Source organism: Hemitrygon akajei, chromosome 1 (genome assembly GCF_048418815.1).
Source record: "Hemitrygon akajei chromosome 1, sHemAka1.3, whole genome shotgun sequence".
Taxonomy (NCBI): domain Eukaryota; kingdom Metazoa; phylum Chordata; class Chondrichthyes; order Myliobatiformes; family Dasyatidae; genus Hemitrygon; species Hemitrygon akajei.
Window position 1 is genome coordinate 124,122,424 of NC_133124.1, and position 23,939 is coordinate 124,146,362.

The 23,939-nt window shown below is 43.8% G+C and overlaps 1 pseudogene; it reads right to left on the reverse strand.

Annotated features, from left to right (window-relative positions):
• Positions 1–21,089, reverse strand: part of LOC140714761 (uncharacterized) — a 65,708-nt pseudogene extending 44,619 nt beyond the window's left edge.
• Positions 21,090–23,939: the final 2,850 nt, after the last annotated feature.

The following is a 23,939-nucleotide window of genomic DNA, read 5'->3' on the forward strand; positions in this document are numbered from 1 at the left end:
CACCTATGGAGATGAATAAATAGTTCCCACACACACACACACACACACACACACACACACACACACACACACACACACACACACACACACACACACACACACACACACACACACACACACACACACACACACACACACACACACCATATCAAACAGTTGCTGGTTGTAAAGTTTTCCACCAAGTTTTTATATTATATTAATGTTCTTTTAAATTATTTTTCTTGTGATATAAGCCGCAAAGTCAGCCCTTCCAGTTAATTCTTCATTGTACTTCCATCTCCATTCCAATCTTCCTCTTCCTCCATATATGGTGAGGAGTTTTCCAGAAATCTGGTCAGTACATAGAAAAAGAATCAACTAATGGGCTCGGACACCCTGGTAAACCATCAAATGAAGACTAAAAGCACTAGGCACCAGAACACTGACTTCCTCAGCCGAACGTCAGCATGTCACACATTGGTCCACAAGAGTTGATTGCTGAGATAAGAGGGCTGCCCTCTGAGGCAAACTGGTCTCTAATGCATTTATATTGCATGAGCTCGTGAAGGATGAGGTGATCTCAGAGAAATAAAAACATTTTCAAAAGGCTTAACAGATAAATGCTTGTAGACTAGCAGTCTACTGGGTGGTCATAATCTCACGATAAAGTTAACCATTTAGAGCAGAGTTGTAAATTAAGGATAAAGGTTATGAGATAAAAATGAGATTTATTTGTTGCATATACACTGAAACATACAGTGAAATGTGTTGTTTGTGTCAAATCAAATTGGTGAAGATTGTGCATGTGTTACCACATTTCTGCCTCCAACACAACATGCTCACAACTTACATACATTTTTGGACTGTGGGAGGAAACTGGAGCACCTGGAGGAAATCCACATGGTCACGGGAAGAATACACAAACCTCTTACAGACGGTGGTGGGAATCGAACCCCAATTTCAGAGGCAGCGCTGTAAAGTGTTACGCTAACCACTACGCCACCGTACCGTTGAGGAGATTTGTTTGTCTGAGGAAAGCCTCAGGGGTTTTCTACCCTGGAAAGCCCACATTGTGAACACTGAGTACAGCTGCTTATTTCAGAAGGAGTGCACATAAATCAGCATCAGCTAGAAGGTTTGTGATCGTTCAGTGTGCCTAGCTTAGAGAACAAACTTACCCAAGTCCCTCGCAACAAAACAATCCTCATGAAATGTGAAGTTTGGTCAGGTTTCACCCGAGAGTACTTCTTAAGCTAAATACCCTGGCAGCTATGTTCGGCTCACAAAGGAAGCAGGCTATTTGGGATAAAGTTACATCGATCCATTGGGATTGTGTGTCATTCAGGAATCAGTCCTTTTGGGGACGCTAACTTTGGAGATAATTGAGTTCAAAGTTCAACACCAGAGGGTGACAAATCTATGGAATCCATTGCTACAGACAGCAGTAGGTTCAGTGCATGTAGCTCAACTGTTCAAAGTCCAAAGTAAGTTTATTATCAAAGTACGTGTATGTCACCATATACTACCCTGAGGTTCCTTTTCTTACAGGCATTCACAGTAGAACAGACAAATGCAACAGAATCAGTGAAAAACGCCAAAGATTGACAAGCAACCAATGCGCAAAATAAGATAAACTGTGTAAATATGAAAGTGAAACAAATAATACATAATTAAATAAGTAAGTCTGAGAACATGAGTTGTAGAGTCCTTGAAAGTGAGTCCAGGGGTTGTTCATCAGTTCAGTGTTGGGATGAGTGAAGTTAATTGGTGAGACTCTGTTGCACCAACAAACTAGTGACTCAATTTATCCATCAAGGAGCCTCACCATGCTTCCTTCTCACTGCTACCACTGGGCAGGAGCTACAGAGGCCTTAGATCTCATGTCAACAGGCACAGAAACAGTTATTACTCTTCAACCATCAGGCTCCTGAACCAACATGGAAAACTTCACTCACCTCAACTCTGAACTGATTCCACAACCTCCAGACTCACTTTCTTGTACTCTATAACTTTTTTATATGCACAATTTGTCTTCTTTTGCACATTGGTTGTTTATCAATCTTTATTTATATATAGTTCTTCATATTTTTAAAAAAATTACCTGTTAATGCCTGCAAGAAAGTGAAACTCAAGGTAGTATATAGTAACATATATGTACTTTGATATATTATGAACTTTACTAGCTGGGTAAAGATAATGGATATATTTAGATGGTGTGTGACTTGGAGAAGGAGCGGAAGAGAATGGTGTTGTTCCCATACGCCTGTCCTTGTGCTTGGCAGACTCTATCACAGTAGTTTTATTGAGTCTGCATAGTGCATTTAGTAGAAGGTACATCCTGCTATTAGTGTACTGGTGGTGGAGGGAGGGTGTAAGGAGCAGACTGAATGATGCTGGATTTTGGCTCAGCGGTTGGAGTGTACAGAACTGAGGAGTGATATCACAGCTGCATATTAAATCATGGGGGACATAGATAAGGTGAATGCACATAGTTATTTTTTCCTCATCAGGAAAAAGACATGGAAGACTAGAGAGCGCAGGTTTAAGGGTGAGCAGGAAAAGATTTAAAAGGGGGAGTTCCTTCATGCAGAGGGTAGTAGGTATGTGGAAGAGCTGCCAGAGGAAGTGGTCCAGGCAAGTACAGTAACATTTAAAAGACACCTATACCAGGTACATGGAAAAGGAAGGATCACTAGGATAAGGAGAAAATGCAGGCAAGTGGAAGTAGCTTAGATAGGTATGTCAATGTTGGGCCGAAGGGCCTGTTTTCATATTTATTTCTGAATGACTCTGGAGCTACACACACAAAATGCTGGAGGAACTCAGCAGGTCAGGTAGTATCTATGGAGAGGAATAAACTGTCAACGTTTTGGGCCGAGGACCTTCATCAGGACCAGAAAGGAAGGGGTAAGAAGCCAGAATAAAAGTGGGGGGGGGAATGGTGGGGTAGGAATACAAACCGGCAGGTGATAGATAAAGCTAGATGGGGGGGAAGGCTGAAGTGAGAAACAGGGAGGAGTTAAGTGGAAAAAGTAATGGGCAGAAGAAGAAGGAATCTAATAGGAGAGGAGAGCGGGCCATGGGAGAAAGGGAGGAGAGGGGCACCAGAGGGAGGTGATAGGCAGGTGAGGAGAAGAGAAGTGGTAAGATGGGAGCCAGACTGGGGAATAGAAAAAGAGAGAAGGGAGAGGGAAGTTAGAGAAATTGATGTTCATGCCGTCAGTTTGGAGACTACCCAGACAGAATATGAGGTGTTGCCCCTCGAAGCTGAGAGTAGCTTCATCATGGCAGTGGAGAAGCCATGGATCAACGCAACCCATTCCCATTCTGACATATCAATCCATGGCCTCCTCTGTCACCACCCATTCCCATTCTGATATAGAAATAGAAAGATTCCAAGCTGTCATATCTCATCTCAGCCTCCGTTGAAGATAGTTAAGATCAAACATCAGCCTTAAAATTTATTGAATGAACCACCTCAAAACATATTTTCGTCATATATCTGTTTGAGACAGCAATATTGCCTCAGTTTTCTACACTGCAATGTTACGAATTTAGGGTGTTCTGTCTTCAGAACTATAGCGAAGGTATGAGCATTATTGGGAAGATTTTAAATGGTTCATATCAAAAAAATATAAACATAAAAATTTATATTTTTGAACCAGATAACTAATTTGAGTCATGGATTCTGCTGGTTCATTTGTAGTAATGGAATAGTGTCATTCTAAAGAAAATAGAATATAGTGGGAAAACCAAATGAATGCAACATTTATAAATATTAAAGAGATCAGAGACAGAGGCTTACTGGAAGAAGCAAATATAATGGAAATCTGAAAATGTGGGTGCAGGAACTGGTTATGGATGTCCCAGCAATTGTGGTTTCCTGAAGTTAACAAGTGAAGTCTGGGATCTACTGGGTAGTTGGAATTAGCCGTTAGTAGGCCTGCTGATCTGGGGGAAGTAAAAGAGAATTGTTTTGGATAGACAAAGAGATCAGATTTTGTAGGAAGTTCTTCCATTTCTATCTGGAAAATGAAGCGAATCCGGAACCTTGGTATCGCCATAAAAATTCGAGCAGCTAATTCACCCTCAGTGGCTACTTTATTAGATACTTCTGGTACCTAATAAAGTGGCTATTGTGGTTTTCTGCTGCTGTGACCCTCCACCTCAGGGGTCAACGTGATGTGCACTCAGAGATGCTCTTCTGAAAACCACTGTTATAATGTGTGGTTATTTATGTTACTGTCACCTTCCCGTCTGTTTGAACCAGTCTGGCCTTTCTCCTCTGATCTCTCTCATCATCAAGTCATTTTTGCCCATGGAAATGCCGCTCATGGGATTTTTTATTTTTTGTTTTTTTTTGCACCATTCTCTGTAAATTCTGAGTATGAAAATCCCCAGGAGATCAGCAGTTCCTGAGATGGTCAAACCACCCCAACTAACACCAACTATCATTCCACAATCATAGTCATTTAGATCACTGTTCTTCCCCATTCTGAACAACAGAATCTCTTGACCATGTCTGTGTGCTTTTATGCCTTCAGTTGCTGCCACACGATTGGCTGGTTAGATATTTACATTAACAAGCAGAGGTATAGGTGTACCTCATAAAGTGGACAGAGTGTATTTTATAAATACATCATATATAGGGATTAACTAACTTTCCAAAGTAAGCTTTATTGAAACAATTATTGCTGCATTTTTTTGCTAATATTGGAATTTCACTGCCAGTGGTGAAATAGAATCTTTCAGTGAGTTCTTTCTGGTCGTGTTTACCAACTCCCAAAGTGAAAGAGGTGAACAATTTGGGTGTGGCCTCTTTGTCACATCCCCTTCTGCAATTTCCTTTGACTGTGAAGGAGTTTGATGACCTGTGTTCAACATTGCACTTGGCTGCACCACGATAGTTAGCGCAAACCCAGCAGCCCTGCGATTATGATGAGTTCTCCACCCGCCCTGTGAATTAGCACTGGCACTTTGCATCACAGAAGCGTGAGTCAAAGGAGGAGAAGCCTATCCAGTTCATAGTTTCGCACGTTGCACAAAAATGCTGACGTCTCCAGTTCTGAAACATCAGGCGTGTCTGAACTCTGTTCTGTGTGTAATATAAACATTGTGTACGGAGAAACCAGAAGTGGTCTGCAAGAGTTAATGTTACGTAAATACCGAATACTATCTTGTAATAATGATAACATTATTCTGAAGAGACAAGTGATGTACGTAATAAGACAATAAGACCATAGGAGCTGATTTAGGCCATTTGGCCCATCAGGTCTGTTCTGTCATTTAATCAAGACTGATTGAATCAGGGTCTCTCTTCCACCCGTCCAGGATGTTTATCAGAAGCACTGCATACTTAGGGACCTTGGCGTTGTCCTGGATCCCTCCCATCCATCCCACAATCTCTTTGAACCCCTACCATCGGGCAGGAGGTACCGTAGCTTCAATGCAAGGACTGTTAGGATGGGAAACGGCTTCTTCCCCCAGGCTGTGAGACTACTGAGCTCCCTGTCACCACCCAGTCTCATCAGTTAAAATTGCCAGTAGCATTAAACTGCTTACTTTTTAACCTGTAAATGCACCTTATGCTGAATGTCAATCTTCCGGAATATATTTTATTATTTGTTACCTTATTTGAGGTAATGTTACTTTATGTGTTGTGTGTGAGTTATTTGCAATATGTTGTGCACCTGGAGGAACATTGTTTTGTTTGGCGGTATACGTGTATTCCATTGAATGTCAATAAACTTGAAGTTGAACTTTATTTTTGCTCTCAACCTGATTCTCCTGCCTTAATCCCCTAACCTTTGAGGCCCTTGCTAATCAAAAACCTGTCAATCTCCACTTTAAATGTACCCCAAACATCTGGGCTCCACAGCCATCTGTGACAATAAATTCCACAGATTCACCACCCTCTGGCTAAAGAAATTCCTCCTCCTCTCTCTTCCAAAGGGATGGTCTTGTACTCTGACTCTGTCCCCTGCCATGCAACATGTTAAGAAAATTATAACTGTGCATTCACTACTTACTAAAAAAAATCAGCTTAAACCCCACTGTCCTTCCCGACTTCCCATTTACAAACCCTGAACTCGGGCATGTTTATATGACGACTTTGCTGTCGGTGACAATCGCAGCTTGCGCTGCTGATGTAATAAATGTGAACCGTTGCAGGTGGCTCTTCAAAAGCCAGGTGTTGTAGTTAAAGGTTGACTTCTGCATTTTTTATGACATGGATCTGCCTTTTACCCCAGGTAAGTCCAGTTATTGATAAGTAAAACTGCTGTGATGGCTTTAAATAGGGTGTTCTGGATGCAGTAATATGATTGCTTTTGGAGAGGTATGTTAAACAATCAGAATGTACAGGCACGTACGGCTCCTGAAGATACTGAGCACCTCTGTCCCCAACCCTAGTTTGCCTCCCCACAACTACTCAGGTGACAGTCTTTGAATAACAATATGAAAGAGTGGGAGAAGTGAAAAAGCTCAACAAGATGGAGACGTCTGCCGAGGTGAAGCGTCTCACCTCGGCCCATTTCCCAAAGTCAAAATACATTTACTATCAAAGTGCACATATGTTATTATATATGACCTTGCTGGCATTTACAGAAAAATAAAGAAGTACAATATAATTTATGAGAAACTATAGATAAGCAAAAACTGACAAACAACCAATGTACAGAGGAAGACAAATTGTACAAATAAAAAATATAAATAATACTGAGAACATGCGTTGTAGATAGATAGATAGATACTTTATATGATATTAGATAGTAGAGTGCTTGAAAGTGACTCTGTGGGTTCTGGAGTCAGTTCAGCGTTGAGGTGAGTGAAATTATCCACCTTGGTTCAGGAGCCTGATGGTAGTAGGGTAATAACTGTCCCTGAACCTGGTGGTGTGGGACCTAAGGCTCCTGCACCTCCTGCCTGATGGTAGTAGCAAGAAGAGAGCATGGCCTGGATGGTGGGGGTCCTTGATGAAGGATGCTGCTTTTTTGTCGTTTGCAACTGGTTGAAATAAGGAAGCTACTGACACGATGAAGGAAGCCCTAAACCCTGCCGAGATGGAGGATCTTCAACAGCTGCCCTAAACACCAGTGGCGTAACTGGCAGACAGACAGACAGACACCGGTTGAATGCCTAAGTTAGTGAGGTCTTCACTGATTCTATTATGGTTATTATTCTATGGATTTACTGAGTATGTCCTCAAGAAAATGAATCTGGAGGCTGTATATGGTAACATATATATACTTTGATAATAAATTGACTTTAAAACTTCTAATTTCATGGCAGCACTCCATGTAAGTGTGGTAATGGTGGGGGGGGGGGGGGGATCTTTGTCTGTGATGGACTGGGATGTATCCATCACTTTCTGTAGACTTCTTCATTCCAGAGCGTTAGTGTTTCCATACCAGGCTGTGATGCAACCAGCTCGGATACGTTCCACTGTGACCCTATACGTCTTTGTCAAAGTTTTTTTGATGGCACGCTGAACCTACAGAAACTCCCAAGACAGTGGAGGCACCATTGGCCTTTTCGTGATGGCACTTACATGCTGGTCCCCGGACATAACCTCCGATATGATAATGCAAAGGAATTTAAAGTTGCTAGCCCTTTTCATCTCCGATCCTCCCCCCTCCCCAGTGAAGACTGGTTCATAGTCATCCAGCTTCTTCCTCCTGTATTTAATGATCAGCTCTTTGGTTTTGCTGACTTTGAGCGCGAGGTTGTTCCACAGATGCTGCCTAAACTGCTGAATTCCTCTAGCGTTTCGTTTCATGCTCCAGATTCCAGTATCTGTAGCTACTTGCGCCTCTCTGGAAGAGCAAGCATTTTGGCTTTCTCCATAAGTTTCAAAACAGGTTCACCATGTGCACAGAACAGAATCTGGAACAGTTAGAGACTACTCCTAACAATCTGATCATTGACTTGCACTCATCTGACCGGTCTCCAAGAAGCATGGGTTCGCAACACACACAAATGCTGGTGGAACCCAGCAGGTCAGGCAGCACCCATGGAAAGGAACAAACAGTCAGCAATTTGGGCTGAAGCCCTTTATCAGGGTATCAAGACCTGATGAAGGGTCTTGGCCCAAAATGTTGACGGTTTATTCTTTTCCATAGATGCTGCCTGACCTACTGAGTTCCTCCAGCATTTTGTGTGTGTATTGCTCTGGATTTCCATTATCTGCAGAATCTCATGTGGTTATGAATTCCCAAAGCGGCATTAGAGGACAAGCAAGGGGATGTTAATCCACGGTCAGACCAAACATCAGAATGGGAAAGAAGTATGATCTAAGTAACATGGATTACTTGTTGGTGTCAGATGGGTTGTTTTGAGTATGGTATCCCAGAAAATGCTTATTACCTGGGATTTTCACACACAGCAGCCTCTGGAGTTTACAGAGAATAATGCAAAAAACAAAAATATATCCAGTGAGCAGCAGTTCTGTGGGTGAAAACACCTCGTTAATGAGAGAAGTCAGAAGAGAATGACCAGACTGGTTATTAGGTACAGAAAGTACACAACAAAGTGGCTTCTGAGTGTATATTTCAATAAGGTTACCTCTCATTCTTCCAGACTTCATTGGTTTCACATGATAGGACTGTCCTTTCACACCAACAATTTGCCCTACTCCATCCCTTCATGAAAGGAGACACAAGCACCAACATTGCCCACCCTCCATTCAAAACTAACCTAATTCTCTTTATTTTTATGTACCCATGACAAAGAGGTGGCTGCATACTGCCTGTGCATTCTGAGTCATATTAAATATTTAGTCTAGTTTGATCATCAAGACATTTGAAACTTGAACCTCTATAAACTCTACTTATAAAAAGTGGTATTGTGGCATAGCGGTTATTGCATTGATTAATAATGCCAGTAATTACTGACCTGGATTTATTTCCCTCTGCTGCCTGTATGTTCTCCCCATAACCACATGGGTCTCCTCCGGGACCTCCAGTGTCCTCCCAGATTCCAATGACATATGGTTCAGGGTTTGTGAGTTATGGGCATGTGATGTTGGCAATATCAACATCTGCCCCTGGCAATATCAAATCCTGACTGAGTTGATTTGACGCACATTCTAAGGGTGGAAATTGCTGATACAAGGGGGCCTAATTCTAATGGTATTGGAGGAGAGTAGTGGATGAATGTCAGAGGTAACTTTTTTACACAGGAGGTAGTGGATGTATGGAATGCCTTATCAGGGTGGTGGTAGAGTCTGATACATTAGCGACATCTAAGAAACTCTTGGGCATGTAACAATCGAAAAAATGGAGGGAGGGAAGGGTTAGATTGATTTTAGAGGAGGTTAAAAACAACATCATGGTCTGAGAAGCCTGTATTCTACTGTAATGTTATGTTAAATGTTGCTTTATTGTATTTAAGTATATAGTGCGGAATGGTGACAGGACAAGGGACGCTAATGAACGGGACACAATCGTCCAGGACGCAAATACCCTAGTACTGACGGTGACAGGACAACTGTGTCCTGGTCAAATGCATCCCCTGGTCATTGGCATCCCTGGACATTTGCATCCTTTTTTTTTTGCGTCCCAGACATTTGTGTCTGTTTTTTTGGCGTCCGGGACATTCGTGTCCCAATATATGTATATCTCATATCAGATATCTGGTATTACATAACTACATCTTTGGTTTGGTATAGATGGAGCATTTTGTGCTTTCTATCTCCAATGATGAACATTTCTCCCCATGGCTGAGACAGAGGGCATTTCTGCCATTGAAAATTCATCATGTTTTGACAAAGTTGTTCCAATGAGATGTCTTGTTGGTTCTTGTGAGGATATCACAGTTTCTTTCAACTCTAAAATTGATTTTTTTGCTCTAATTGCAGCAACAGAAGAACCATGGTAATGCTCATTAATTCGTTTTGTTATTACATCGCTCTCGGTATGAACTCTTGATTTGCAGGATCGTACCACACATCTCCAGTAAGTTTTCGTGCCCGCAGCATTTTTCTTATGATAGTGATAGATATAATTTCCATCATCAACAAGTATGTTTCCACCTTTGCTTGATTTCAAGAACAGTGACATAGCTTAGTTTCTGAAAAAAAGTGAATTTAAAGCCAAATTGTAACAGGAAATATGTGGGGGTTTGTTTATAAGTAGCTCAGTCGCAAACGAGGCACCCCTCATCTGCCTACAATTACCCTCATTGATTAGACGGTTGCTTTTTGAGCTGAGATAAGAGGCTTAGCATATATAACACGGGGTTTGTTACCCAGTAATAGTTACATACAGTGGGACGCAAATGACCGGGATGCAAATGTCCAGGACGCAAATACCCTAGTACCAGTGCAGAACAGGTCCTCCCGGCCCACCAAACCGTGCTACCCACCCATTTAACCCTAGCCTAGGACAATTTAGAATGACCAATTAACCTACTAACCAGTACGTCTTTGGACTGTAGCAGGAAACTGGAACTCCCGGAGGGAGCCTATGCACACATGGGAAGAACATAGAAATTTTCTTACAGAGGATACCGGAAAATGAACTCTGAACTCTGAACTGCAATAGCATCATGCTAACTGCTACGCTACAGTGGTGCCTACGTTCTATATGCTTCTTCAGTTACATTAAGAAAACAGAGACCTTTGGATTCATCCAATAACTAACATGCTTTGGTCCTGGTATCATTTTACAGGAAATCCTTATTCTCTCCTGGCTTAGTAATTCTTTCCAATAGGAATCATTTAAAATGTGACCATTTAATTACTACCTGCGCCTAACTGATGGTGATGATAACAATGGCTAGTTCTTCACTTGCGAAGATCTGGAGGAAATAACTTCATTGCTACGCCTACCTCATAACTAGTATTATTTTACATTCACTTTTTCCTTTTAGTATCCTGTGTGCTCATTTTAATAAAACTTACAATCCCATACGTAATCTCGTAGTTTACATCCTTCAGAATTTCTTTCTGCAGTCAATTTACATTTTTTATTTTCTGTAGTTTAAAGGATTAAAGATGAGCCTTATTTCTTATATGAACATCGAAATATACGGAGAAATGTATTGTTTGCGTCAATGACCAGCACAGTCTGAGGATCTGCTGGGGGCAGCCCACAAGTGTTGACGCACTTCCAGCACCAACATAACTGGCCCACAACTTACTAATTCTAACCCATACATCTTTGAAAAGTGGCTGGAAACGGAAGCATCCAGAGGAAACCCAGGGAGAACGTACACTACCTACAGATAGTGCTGGGAATTAAATCTGGGTTGCTGGTGCTTGTAGCAGTGCTGTAGTGCTGCTGAGGTTGGTATTATAGCCAATGGACATCATTTAGAACATAGAACATAGGCATGTTTTTTACATGGAGAGTGGTGAGTGCAGGGAACATCCTGCCAGGGATGGTGGGAGAGGCAGATACATCAGGAACACTTAAGAGCCTCTTAGATAGGCACATGGATGATAGAAGAATGGAGGGCTATGTAGGAGTGAAGGGTTAGATTGATTATGGAGGAGGTTAAAACGGTTTCACTCACTCTCCACAATGGTCACTCCTCTCTCCATGGCACTGAGGCTATGAGGATTGCCACAGCTGCCGCGCTCTGTGTCTGCTGACATGATAAACTGATAAGCTAGGCTTTGGGCCTACTCCGGGGTTCGGATCTGATGATTCAATTTGCTTTAAAATGTTGTTGTTCGCTTCAATTGTTTGCATGATCTGTGTTTCTTTTCTTCCTCGTGCGCATCGGGTGTTGGCCTTTTATCTATTTATTTTCTTTAATTGGGTTCTTTCTGGTTTCTTGCTTTGTGGCTAACTGTAAGCAAACAAATCTCGAGATTGTATAATTTATAAACTCTTTGATAATAAATGTACTTTGAATCTTCTATGTATGTTGTAGGTTATTAATTCAACCACATTAAACCTCAGAATATCTTTTCTCACAGGACCAGCAGAGGACATCATCATGTGCTGTGTAAAAGTCCTAAGCACATATATATTGCTGGACTGTCAACATGGATTGGAGAGTGAGTTTGTAAATCTGGTGGGAGCAAAGGATGTGGGGAATGGTGAGGGCAGAGTGTCATAGGCCGGGGTGGGACTGGTGTCAGAGAAAGAGTGCCAGGGACATGGGGGGTAGTGGCACGAGTGCAAACACACCAAACCCTGAGACTCCAGGCAAGGTCATTTGATAATAGACAACAGATTCCAAACTATTGGTTTATTGATCAATTGATTATTACAGAATGTCGCTCTGGTGGTTCCCACTCCCTCCCCTCTCCCTTCCTCTTTTCCTAACCATGATTCTCATCTTCCCTGCCCCTCTTCCCACGCTCAGTCCACAATAGAGACCAATATCAGGATCAGGTTGATCATCACCCACATATGTCATGAAATTAGTATTTATTTTTGCAGCAGTGCATAAAATTAGAGCTATACATGTGTGATTAAGACCTTTGCAGAGAACTGTATACATGAGCTTTAATAATTTTTAAAATAGAAAATTAGAAGAGTTTGCATGGTGAAGACCACCATTCCACTGAAGATCTGTAAAGAGCTGGTGATTATTATCAATGACAGTTACAGATTTTCAAAGGCCTTTCCAGCAGATTTCAGCTGGAGCCTCAACTCCAGGTGAATGATATTGGATTTCACAAGTAAATATTTCTTCTTTCTAGGATGAGATTTCTTAAATTGCCTACCTTTTTTAATTTGAGCTCTTCTTTGAGTGATAATGAAATTGAATCAGGAGCCATTTAGTCACTGGGAGGCAAATGAATATTATGCAGGTGTTTCAAGTCTAGACATCAATCACAAACAATCTTTCAGATTAATTGGCTTGAAACTAAGTTTTCTTTTGCAGCAGCAAATACCCAACAAGAAATGACAACTCATCTAAATTAATGCGACGTGTTCTGAGGCCCCTGTTCAGATTTGCCAGAGTTTCCAAGTTGGGCTAGTGATTTGTGCGTGCCTCTGGCAATGTGTCCAATAAATAGATGATAACTATCAATCTCATCATCCAGCACTTGTCTCTGACCTAATAATTCAGTTAATGTTGTCTTTGTGGTCAAAAAAAAGTCTCTGCAATCTGTAATTAATTTCAGAAGGAGAGAAGTTTAGTGTCAGCAAAAAACAATGAGCTGATTATTGACTACAGGAAAAGAAGCCCGAGATCCATAAACCAGTCCACATTAGGAGATCATAGGTGGAGGGGTCAGTAACTTTAAATTCCTTGGTCAGAGGATCTATCCTGGGACCAGCATGTGGGTGCCATTAGAAGGTAGGTACGACAATGCCTCTACTCACTTAGAAATTCGCGCAGATTCAGCATGTCACCTAAAACTTTGAGCAACTTTGAAAGAAGCACAGTGGAGAATGTACTAACTGGTTGCATCATGGCCTGGTATAGAAACACCAATGCCCAGGAATGGAAAAGTCTACAGGAGGTGATGGATATATTCCAGTCCATCACAGGCAAATCCCTCCCCATCAAGGATCACCACCAGAAGAAAGCAGCATCCATCTAGATAGATAGATAGATAGATAGATACTTTATTCATCCCCATGGAGAAATTCAACTTTTTTCCAATGTCCCATACACTTGTTGTAGCAAAACTAATTACATACAATACTTAACTCAGTAAAAAATATGATATGCATCTAAATCACTATCTCAAAAAGCATTAATAATAGCTTTTAAAAAGTTCTTAAGTCCTGGCGGTAGAATTGTAAAGCCTAATGGCATTGGGGAGTATTGACCTCTTCATCCTGTCTGAGGAGCATTGCATCGATAGTAACCTGTCGCTGAAACTGCTTCTCTGTCTCTGGATGGTGCTATGTAGAGGATGTTCAGAGTTATCCATAATTGACCGTAACCTACTCAGCGCCCTTCGCTCAGCTACCGATGTTAAACTCTCCAGTACTTTGCCCATGACAGAGCCCGCCTTCCTTACCAGCTTATTAAGACGTGAGGCGTCCCTCTTCTTAATGCTTCCTCCCCAACACGCCACCACAAAAAAGAGGGCGCTCTCCACAACTGACCTATAGAACATCTTCAGCATCTCACTACAGACATTGAATGACTCCAACCTTCTTAGGAAGTACAGTCGACTCTGTGCCTTCCTGCACAAGGCATCTGTGTTGGCAGTCCAGTCTAGCTTCTCGTCTAACTTTACTCCCAGATACTTGTAGGTCTTAACCTGCTCCACACATTCTCCATTAATGATCACTGGCTCCATATGAGGCCTAGATCTCCTAAAGTCCACCACCATCTCCTTGGTCTTGGTGATATTGAGACGCAGGTAGTTTGAGTTGCACCATATCACAAAGTCCTGTATCAGTTTCGTATACTCCTCCTCCTGTCCATTCCTGACACACCCCACTATGGCCGTGTCATCAGCGAACTTCTGCACATGGCAGGACTCCGAGTTATATTGGAAGTCTGATGTGTACAGGGTGAACAGGACCGGAGAGAGTACGGTTCCCTGCGGCGCCCCTGTGCTGCTGACCACCGTGTCAGACCTACAGTCTCCCAACCGCACATACTGAGGTCTATCTGTCAAGTAGTCCACTATCCAATCCACCATGTGAGAGTCTACTCCCATCTCCATTAGTTTGTGCCTTAAGATCTTGGGCTGGATGGTGTTAAAGGCACTAGAGAAGTCAAGGAATGTAATCCTCACAGCACAGCACTATAAAGGACCCCCAAAATCTACGCCATTGTCTCTCCTCACTACTACCATTGGGCAGGAGTTACAGGAGCCTTAGGTCCCACACCACCAGGTATAGAACAATTATTACACTATTAGGTCCCCAAACCACCATGGATAACTTCACTCACATCAACTCTGAACTGATTTCACAACCTACAGACTCCCTTTCAAGGACTCTACAACTCATTTTCTTGATATTATTTCTTTATATAGATATTCTTATTTGCACAATGGTTGTTTGTCAGTCTTTGTTTATGTATAGTTTTCCACAAATTCTATTGTGTTTCTTTATGTTCCTGTAAATGCCTGAAAGAAAATGAATCTCAAGGTAGTATATGATGACTTATATATATCCTTTGATAAAAAATTACTTGGACTTTGACAGTATTAATTATTAAAACTGTGTGGAGATAATGTAGAAGACAGCTTTAAGTAGTTTATGTTTTTTTTAGGCTCTCGCTCAGCTTATTCCAGAATCTGCTTCGTAGATAAACCCTGTACTATTATCCACACGCGTACTTGTAGTCAACCACAAGCTGGAAGATCTGATGATTTCATCTCATCCATCACCCACGTAATCCAGAGAGCTGACTTCAGTTTTAGTCATCTTTCTGCCACCTTTTAGTCACGTGGTAGTGTAGCGGTAAGCACAATCGCTTTACAGAGCCAACTTTCACCAGTCGGGGTTCAATTCCTGCTGCTGCCTGTAAGGAGTTTGTACGTTCTCCCCAAGATCATGTGGTTTCCTCTGGGTGCTCCAGTTTCCTCCCACAGTCCAAACACATAGGGTCAGGTTGAGTTGTGGGCGAGCCATGTTGACGTTGAAAACATGGCAATACTTGTGGACTGCCCCCAGCACAATCCTCGCTGATCTGATTTGATGCAAATGATAAATTTCACTGTATATTTCAATGTACGTATGACAAATAAAGTTAACCTTTATCTTTGATTTTGTTTACTGTCTGCGGGGAGTTTGCACGTTCTCCCTGTGACGGTATGTTTTCCTCTGGGTGCTCTGACTGCCTTTCATATCTCAATGCTGTGCAGGTTGGTAGGTGGATCGACTGTTGTAAGTTGCCTCTGGGGCGTAAGTGAGCAATAGAATTTGGGGCAAGTTGCGGAGGTTGCAAAGAGAAGCCAGGGAAGTGCAGGCTGGTGAGCCTAGCATCAATGGTGTGGAAGTTGCTGAAAGAGATCTGGAAACAAAGTTTCAATCAGCACTTGGAAAGACAAGGACTGATTATGGATAGGCCGCAGGGCTTTGTGTGTGCGGGAAGTTATGTCGCATGCATTTGACAGAGATTTATTTAAGAAGTGACCAAGAGGATTGACAACCTGGACTTCAGCAAGGCCTTTGACAAGGTCCCACATGGTGGATTAGTCTGGAATATGAGATCCCATGCGGCGTGATAGCATAGCACTTGGTGCAATTTTTAAAGCACCAGCTGTAAAATGGGGGTTCAGTTTCAGCCACAGACTGTAAGGTGTTTGTATGTTCTCCCAGTGAGGTTTCCTCAGGGTGCTCCAGTTCCCTCTGCAGACCAAAGGTATATGGTTAGGCTTAGTAAGTTGCTATGTTATATTGGCATCAGAAGCATGGCGACACGAGCAGACTGCCCAGCACAATCCTCATTGATTTGATTTGACGCAAACGATGCATTTCACTGTACGTTTCGATGTACGTGTGACAGATAAAGCTAACCTTTATCTTTGTAATCTCCAAATCTGGATCAGAATCAGAATCAGGTTTATTACCACTGACATATCTCGTGACATTTGTTGTTCTCTGGCAGCAGTACGTAAAGTGCAGTACATAAAATACACCTTACTAGAAATTACAGGCAGTCCCCGGGTTACAAACGAGATCTGTTCCTAAGTCTGCCTTTAAGTTGAATTTGTAGGTAAGTCAGAACAGGTACATACGGTTCCTATTAAGCATCAGTTAGTCAAATGTTTGTCTTAGTATATACAAACTTTGTAGTATATATGTTACCTTTCTATGCAGAGCTTTTCTTTTTCTCGTCATAAATGGCCTTGTAGCAGCTGAGGCCCTCGGTAACTGTACGGTAAACATTGGTGAACCTCTCTGTATTAGGATCTTGCTCCTCTAACTTTGCCATCCCTGCTTCAATGAGACGAAAGGCTTCAGCTAACTCTTTTGTCAAAAACTTTTTCGGTTCTGGAGTTTTTAGGTCCCAGTCTTCTTCCTCAAATTCTATCATCACTTTATCCTTTAAAATTGTTCCGATCGTTGACCGACTGTAGCCTAACACTTTTCCAATGACCGATGGCATTTCACTTCTTTCCGATCGCTTTATTATTTCCACTTTATTTTCAATTGTGATTGTTTTCCTTTTCTCTGATGCATCACCAGCACTTGCATCGGATTTACGCTTTGGAGGCATGGTTACAAGGGTAAATAAGAGAAAAATTTAAGCCAAATACAAAGTTATACACTCAACACAGTATTAACGGCAACATGATCCGACTTAAAATGGCGGACAGTGTTCTCCTTCCTTGAGCCGACGAACCGCTGAACCCGCGCAATGTTTTCATGAGCGTCACAAAGTAGTGCGTGCGTTTGTTATTTTGAACTATTGTATTTAACTCAAATGTTTAATATAATAGGTTTTATGCAGTCCATTCGTAAGTATGAGTTGTCCGTAAGTCGGACGTTCGTAACCCGGGGACTGCCTGTACAATAAGATACATAAGAGACGTAGGGCTCATGGTTTCATTGTCTATTCAGAAATATGATGGTGGAGGAGAAGAAGCTGTTCTTGAAAAGTTGAGTGTGTGTCTTCAGGCTCCTGTACCTCCTCTCTAATGGTAGCAATGAGACAAGGGCATGTCCTGGGCGAGGGATGCTGCCTTCTTGACACATCACCTTTTGAAGATGTCCTTGATGGTGGGGAGGCTATTTCCCAAGATGGAGCTGGCTGAGTTTACAATCTTTTTAAGGACATAAAAAGCACATACAGTGTGCTTGCCTGCATCAGATGCTTCATGTTGGTGTGTCTCGGAACAACTGTATAGGATGTTGGTAAGACTACACCTGGAATATGGTGGAAGGCTTTGGAAGGATACTACAGAAGGGATACAGGAAAGATTTACAAGGATGTTGTAGGACTAGAGGGCTAGAGGCATTGCTGTCTGGTATGGTGCAGCATCCTCTCTCAATATATACAAAAACTACAGAGATTAAATCAAAAACTTTATGCTATCTTAAAAGTTACTTCCCCATGCAATTCATCTGATCAACCATTCCAGTTAACCCCCATCCCCCTCTATCTATTAACATTGTCACTGCTCAGCACTGTAAATAAACAGTTTAAAACACTTTTTTTTAATATGCTTACATAGTAAATACATGTTGGTATGTAAATATTTATGTATATTTTATTCCATCTCTGTACTTTAACTTCTAACTTTATCTTTTATATCTACTGATGCCTCTGGACACATCTTCAGTGATGTTCCTGGAATCATCGGGTGTTTCGGGTCTTTCAACATCATACACCCTCCTCCAGGTGACCCAGCTAGGGCTGATCAGACCCCAGCTTGTGTCCAGATGGCTAGCTACTTATGACTCCATGGCTCCCCTTTTTCGAGCCACAGCCATCTTGAGGGTCTCCCTGCCACATTGGTGGTACTACGGATGGCTCTCCTCTTCCTCTCTCTCTCGATGCCCAAATTGCTGAAGGCTCTGGCTAAAGAACGGGCTGTGAATCCCCTACATCCAACCTCCACTGGGAGACACCTCGCTCTCCATCCAGCCTGCTGGCAGTTTGTTGACCAGTCCTGCTTACTTAGAGAGCTTCCTTTCAAAGGCCTCTTCCAAGCGATCTTCCCATGGGAGTGTCAGCTCCAGCAGCACCACTTGCTTGGTAGAGTCAGACACAAGGACAATGTCTGGTCGCAGGGTGGTAGCTACGATATGGTTGGGAAACTTCAGCTGCCGTTCGAGGTCCACCAACAGCTGCCAGTCCCTTGCAGAGGTCAGGATACCTGCAGATGTTCTTTTGGTGGGTATTGGCTGCTCCCCAGCTCTGACAAAGGCAATGGTCTGCTTGGAGGGTCGGGACTGCTTCGCCCACTCCACTCCTGTGCTGATGGCTTCAGCGATGGTCTTCAGGACCTGATCATGGCTCCATCGGTACCGTCCCTCACCTAGTGCCCTTGTGCAGCCACTGAGGATGTGCTCCAGGGTTCCTCGCTTGGAACACAGTGGGCACGCAGATGACTCTGCCTTGCCCCATGTGTGCAGGTTTGATGGGCCTGGATTGTACACTGCCTGGATGAGAAATTGGATGCAGTGAGGCTCGGCTTTCTAAAGCTCAGCCTAGATCACTTTCCTCTCAACCGCATTCTCCCATTTTGTCTAAGCTCCATTCCCACCACCCTGCGGTCTCTTGTCTCCTCCACTGCTGCTCTCACCTCCTCCTGAACTAGGCGGCACCTTTCCTTCCCTCTGATGGTGTCCACTTGGGGGGTTGGAAAGGATCCTAGCCCAGCTCGGCCTCGTGTGACCACTCCCACCAGCCTCCTGTGCTTCCTCTGCCCTCCACTTCCTGTCAGTCCTCTCTTGGATCCCTGCTCTAGCCACCTTCGGATCACTTGAGTCCCTGTACTGTACCACTTCACTGGCTCTTGTTACCTTGAATTCCTCCTCCAGGGGTTTGAAGGGCAGTTGCAGATTGTTGTGGTGTCCACAGAGTGCGATGCTGCTCAGGCTCCTTGGCAGCCCCAGTCATCTCCTGAGGTGCTTACTGACCCTTCTCTCTAAGGTTTCAACTGTCGAGATCGGAACTGCATAGACGAGGAGGGGCCACAGGATTCTGGGAAGAATGCCATGCTGATACACCCAGGCTTTAAACTTCCCAGGTAGGCCAGACTTGTCCACAGATTTCAGCCAGCCATCCAACTTAGTGCAGGTTACCTGAATGGATGTTGTGACCCTCAGAAAGCTGTCGAAAACCTTACCTAAGCTCTTGACTGGTTTTTCTGTGATGGTTGGGATGGCTGTGCCTGCGATGCTGAACCGGAACTTGTTCTCCACCTTCCATTTCCTCAGCACTACAGATCTTGATTTGGCTGGTTTGAAACGCATCCAGACCCACTCCACCAGCTTTTCGAGCCCCTGCAGAATCCACCGGCAGATCCACTGGGACTGATTCTGGGGTGACTGTGGGGTCATCCATGAATGCCCTGATGGGTGGTTGCCGTTGAGCGGAATTCACTCTGGGCCCTCTGCACTCTGGTTCAGCAGACTTGGTGAGCATGTTCATGGCTGGGGAGAACAGTGTCACTGAGTTAGTGCACCCTGTGATGATGCCAATCTCCACCTTGTGCCAGCTTGATGTAATTGCTCCTGAAGAGACCCTCACCCTGAAGTTGCTGTAATAATCAGCGATAAGGTCTCTGATTCTGCTGGGACGTGATGTTTGGTCAGTGTGAGCTGCACCAGCTTGTGCGGAATGGAGCCATATGCATTTGCCAGGTCGAGCCAGAACACTGACAGGTTGCCCTTGTTCTGTCTGGCCTCCCTTATGAGCTGTGTCACCACACCGATGTGCACCAGACAGCCCAGCGTCCCTGAAATACCACCCTTCTGGACTGATGTATCGATATAGGTGTTCTCTGCTAGCTAGGTGCGCAGCCGATTGGAAATGGCACTGAAGAAGATCTTTGCCTCGACACACAGAAGGGAGATGATGTGGAACTGGTCTATCTGGGTGGCATTTTCCTCCTTCGGGATCCATACCCCTTCAGCCGCTCTTCACTGTTCTGGGATCTTCCCCTTTCTCCAGAAGACTCGCAGGATCTTCCACAGACGCAGCAGGAGTTTGGGGCAGTTCTTGTACACTTTGTATGAGGTGCTGCTTGGTCCAGGAGCCGAGCTTGTCCTTGCTTTGAGGACAACCTCTCTGTCTTCCTTTAGCTGCAGCTCTGAGATGTTGAACTGCACATCTGGTTCAGGGGAGCCTACCAGGATGTTGCACTCTCCCAACTCCAGCTCTCTTTCAGGATCACTGTAAAGATTCTTCAGATGTTGGTCTGTGTCTTCCTGCGAAGAGGCCAGTTTCCCACTGCGCTTCTGCCCTAGCAACTCCTCGGTGAACTTGAAGGGGTTGGTGATAAAGGCAGCACGTTTTCAGGCCCTTTCACGCCGCCGCCTCTGATGTCACTCTGCCCGGTGGAGGACCCTGATCTTCTTTCGTCGCGTGCATATCAACTGGTCCAAGCCAATACGCTCCTCTTCTCCTGCCTTCTTGTACTGGGACTATAGCACTTTCATCTCCTGCCTGATACTGTGGATCCTCAACGCTCTTTGGTTCTTCAAGTAAGGTGTTCTGGAGCCTTTCTTCTCCTCTTCTCCGAATCGTTCAGTTGCGACGCTGACAATGATTGTTGTCATGGCTTTGAACTTCCTATTGACCTCTCCCTTCGCCGTTGCCTCCAGAATTTGGTTTACATCTTCATCAAACTGCTTCCACAGTGAAGTCACGTTCGCTGCAGGCCATTTGATCCGCCTCCTGTTAGAGCAGGGGTGTCAAACTCATTTTAGGTCACGGGCTGGATTGAGCAAAATGCAGCTTCATGTGGGCCGGATCAGTCGGACGCGTGCGAACGCAGCTTTCGTTGCCTCCATTTTTTCAGCCTGCTCTCATGTGTCTCAGTCTCTGCTATAACTACAAAGTGTTTCACTTTACAATTTCCGTTTCTTATGAAGAGGACTGCCGAGCAAGACTGCCGAATAAACACTAAAAACCCTGAAAACCTGGTACCTGAATAAACTCAGCATTAACCATATCATACGCCATAGGCGCTTCGATTACTGGGGCCAGCTTTAATAGTAATTAGATAATATCTCACGGGCCAAAGATAATTCCACCGCGGGCCGAATTTGGCCCGCGGGCCTTGAGTTTGACATATATGTGTTAGAGGGATCAGTTTGCAACACTTGGACGTGTTATAATTCTTTATTCTTTATAATTGTTGAATGCTGTTGCTTTCTGTTGAATGTCACACCCTGACCAACACACCCCAGCAAATTCCTAATACACGTACATGTAGATGATGAATAAAGTAGTCCTTGAGTTATAAGGAGAGACTGAAAAGTCTGGGACCATTTTTCCTGGAGCAAAGGAGATTGAATGGTAATCCGATTATCCACCCTCCTCTCCTGTCAGATTCTTTCTTCTCCAGCCCTTGGCCTTTCCCACCCACCTGGCTTCATCTATAACCTTCCAGCTACCTTTGTCCCCTCCCCCCACCTTTTTATTCTGGGATCTTTCCTCTTCCTTATAGGTCCTGAAGAAGAATCTTGGCCCAAAATGTCGACTATATATATATTTTTTTTCTATAGATGCAGCCTGACCTGCTGAGTTCCTCCAGCATTTTGTGTGTGTGTTGCTCTGGATTTCCAGCAACAGCAGACTTGCTCGCATTTGTAATCTTAAAATCAAGAGGGGCGTAGATAAGTTGAAGGGTCACAGTGTTCCTCTCAGGGCAGGGAGTCTGTAATTAGAGTGAATGGATTTAAATTGAGAGCACTTCATCTTTATTTAGGTAGTCATAGTGGTTAAACGTTGCACAGTTGTTCGAAACGGTCCTAATTACCATCACGGAGAGTAAAGGCTGCAGTTACCAGTTTTGCAATAGCTTTCCTTAGGGATAAACAGTGTCTTTCCTCAGCTCAGTAACAATGTCGGTATTTTGTATGGACTTGCGCCTAAATGCTTTTCTGCAAATTCCTGACATGTTTCACAGCATCTGCCTGATCCTGATTGGGAGATCACTTGTACCCATATGGCTCAGTGGAAACAGGAATGTTCCTGTGTTGTCTGTGAGAGCCAAGGGCCACACAGGGCTGTGACAGCCCCTGTTTTCTGGGTGTCCTTTGTCTTTGTAGGAACTAGAATTTCAGAGAGCCCGGGAAGCCAATGCCTGAATATATTGTATAGATAATGAATGAAATTGACTGCTCGAATCAGACATACAGTGCTAATCTTGTCAAACATGAATGTACAGGCTGCCTGAGGTTAACTTATGAACACTCGTACATACAAATTCAAAAGTTTGATGTACGTATGCTCAGTGCCCACTCAGTGTACACCTGCTCATTAATGCAAATATCTAATCATGTGGCAGGTACTCAGTGCATGAGAGCATGCAGACATGGTCAAGAGGTTCAGTTGTTGCTCAGAACAAACATCAGAATGGTGAAGAAAGTGATCGAAGTGACTTTGACCGTGGAATGAATGTTGGTGCCAGATGGGGTGGTTTGAGTATCTCAGAAACTGCTGATCTCCGGGGATTTCCACCCACAACAGTCTCTGGAGTTTACAGAGAATGGTGTGAAAAAGAAAAACGTCCAGTGAGTGGGATTTCTGTCAACAAAAATGCCTTGTTAATGAGAGAAGTAAGAAGAGCATGGCCTGGTTGGTTCAAGCTGACAAGAAGAGGACAGTAACTAAAGTAACCTGAGCTGCACTGTTTCAGTTATAGGCTCGACGTTTCAGGCCGAGACCCTTCGTCAGGACTAACTGAAAGGAGAGATACTAAGAGATTTGCAAGTAGTGGGGGGAGGGGCAAATGCGAAATGATAGGAGAAGACCGGAGGGGGTGGGATGAAGCTAAGAGCTGGAAAGGTGATTGACGAAAGTGATACCGAGCTGGAGAAGGGAAAGGATCATGGGACAGGAGGCCTCAGGAGAAAGAAAGGAGGGGGGGAAGCACCAGAGGGAGATGGAGAACAGGCAAACAACTAAATATGTCAGGGATGGGGTAAGAAAGGGAGGAGGGGCATTAACAGAAGTTAGAGAAGTCAATGTTCATGCCATCAGGTTTGAGGCTACCCAGCCGGTATATAAGGTGTTGTTCCTCCAACCTGAGTTTGGATTCATTTTGACAATAGAGGAGGTCATGGATAGACATATCAGAATGGGAATGGGACGTGGAATTAAAATGTGTGGCCACTGGGAGATCCTGCTTTTTCTGGCGGACCGAGCGTAGGTGCTCAGCGAAACGGTCTCCCAGTCTGCGTCGGGTCTCACCAATATATAAAAGGCCACACCGGGAGCACCGGACACAGTATACCACACCAGCCGACTCACAGGTGAAGTGTCACCTCACCTGGAAGGACTGTCCTGGGCCCTGAATGGTGGTGAGGGAGGAAGTGTAAGGGCAGGTGTAGCACTTGTTCCGTTTACAAGGATAAGTGCCAGGAGGGAGATCGGTGGGAAGGGATGGGGGAGACAAGTGG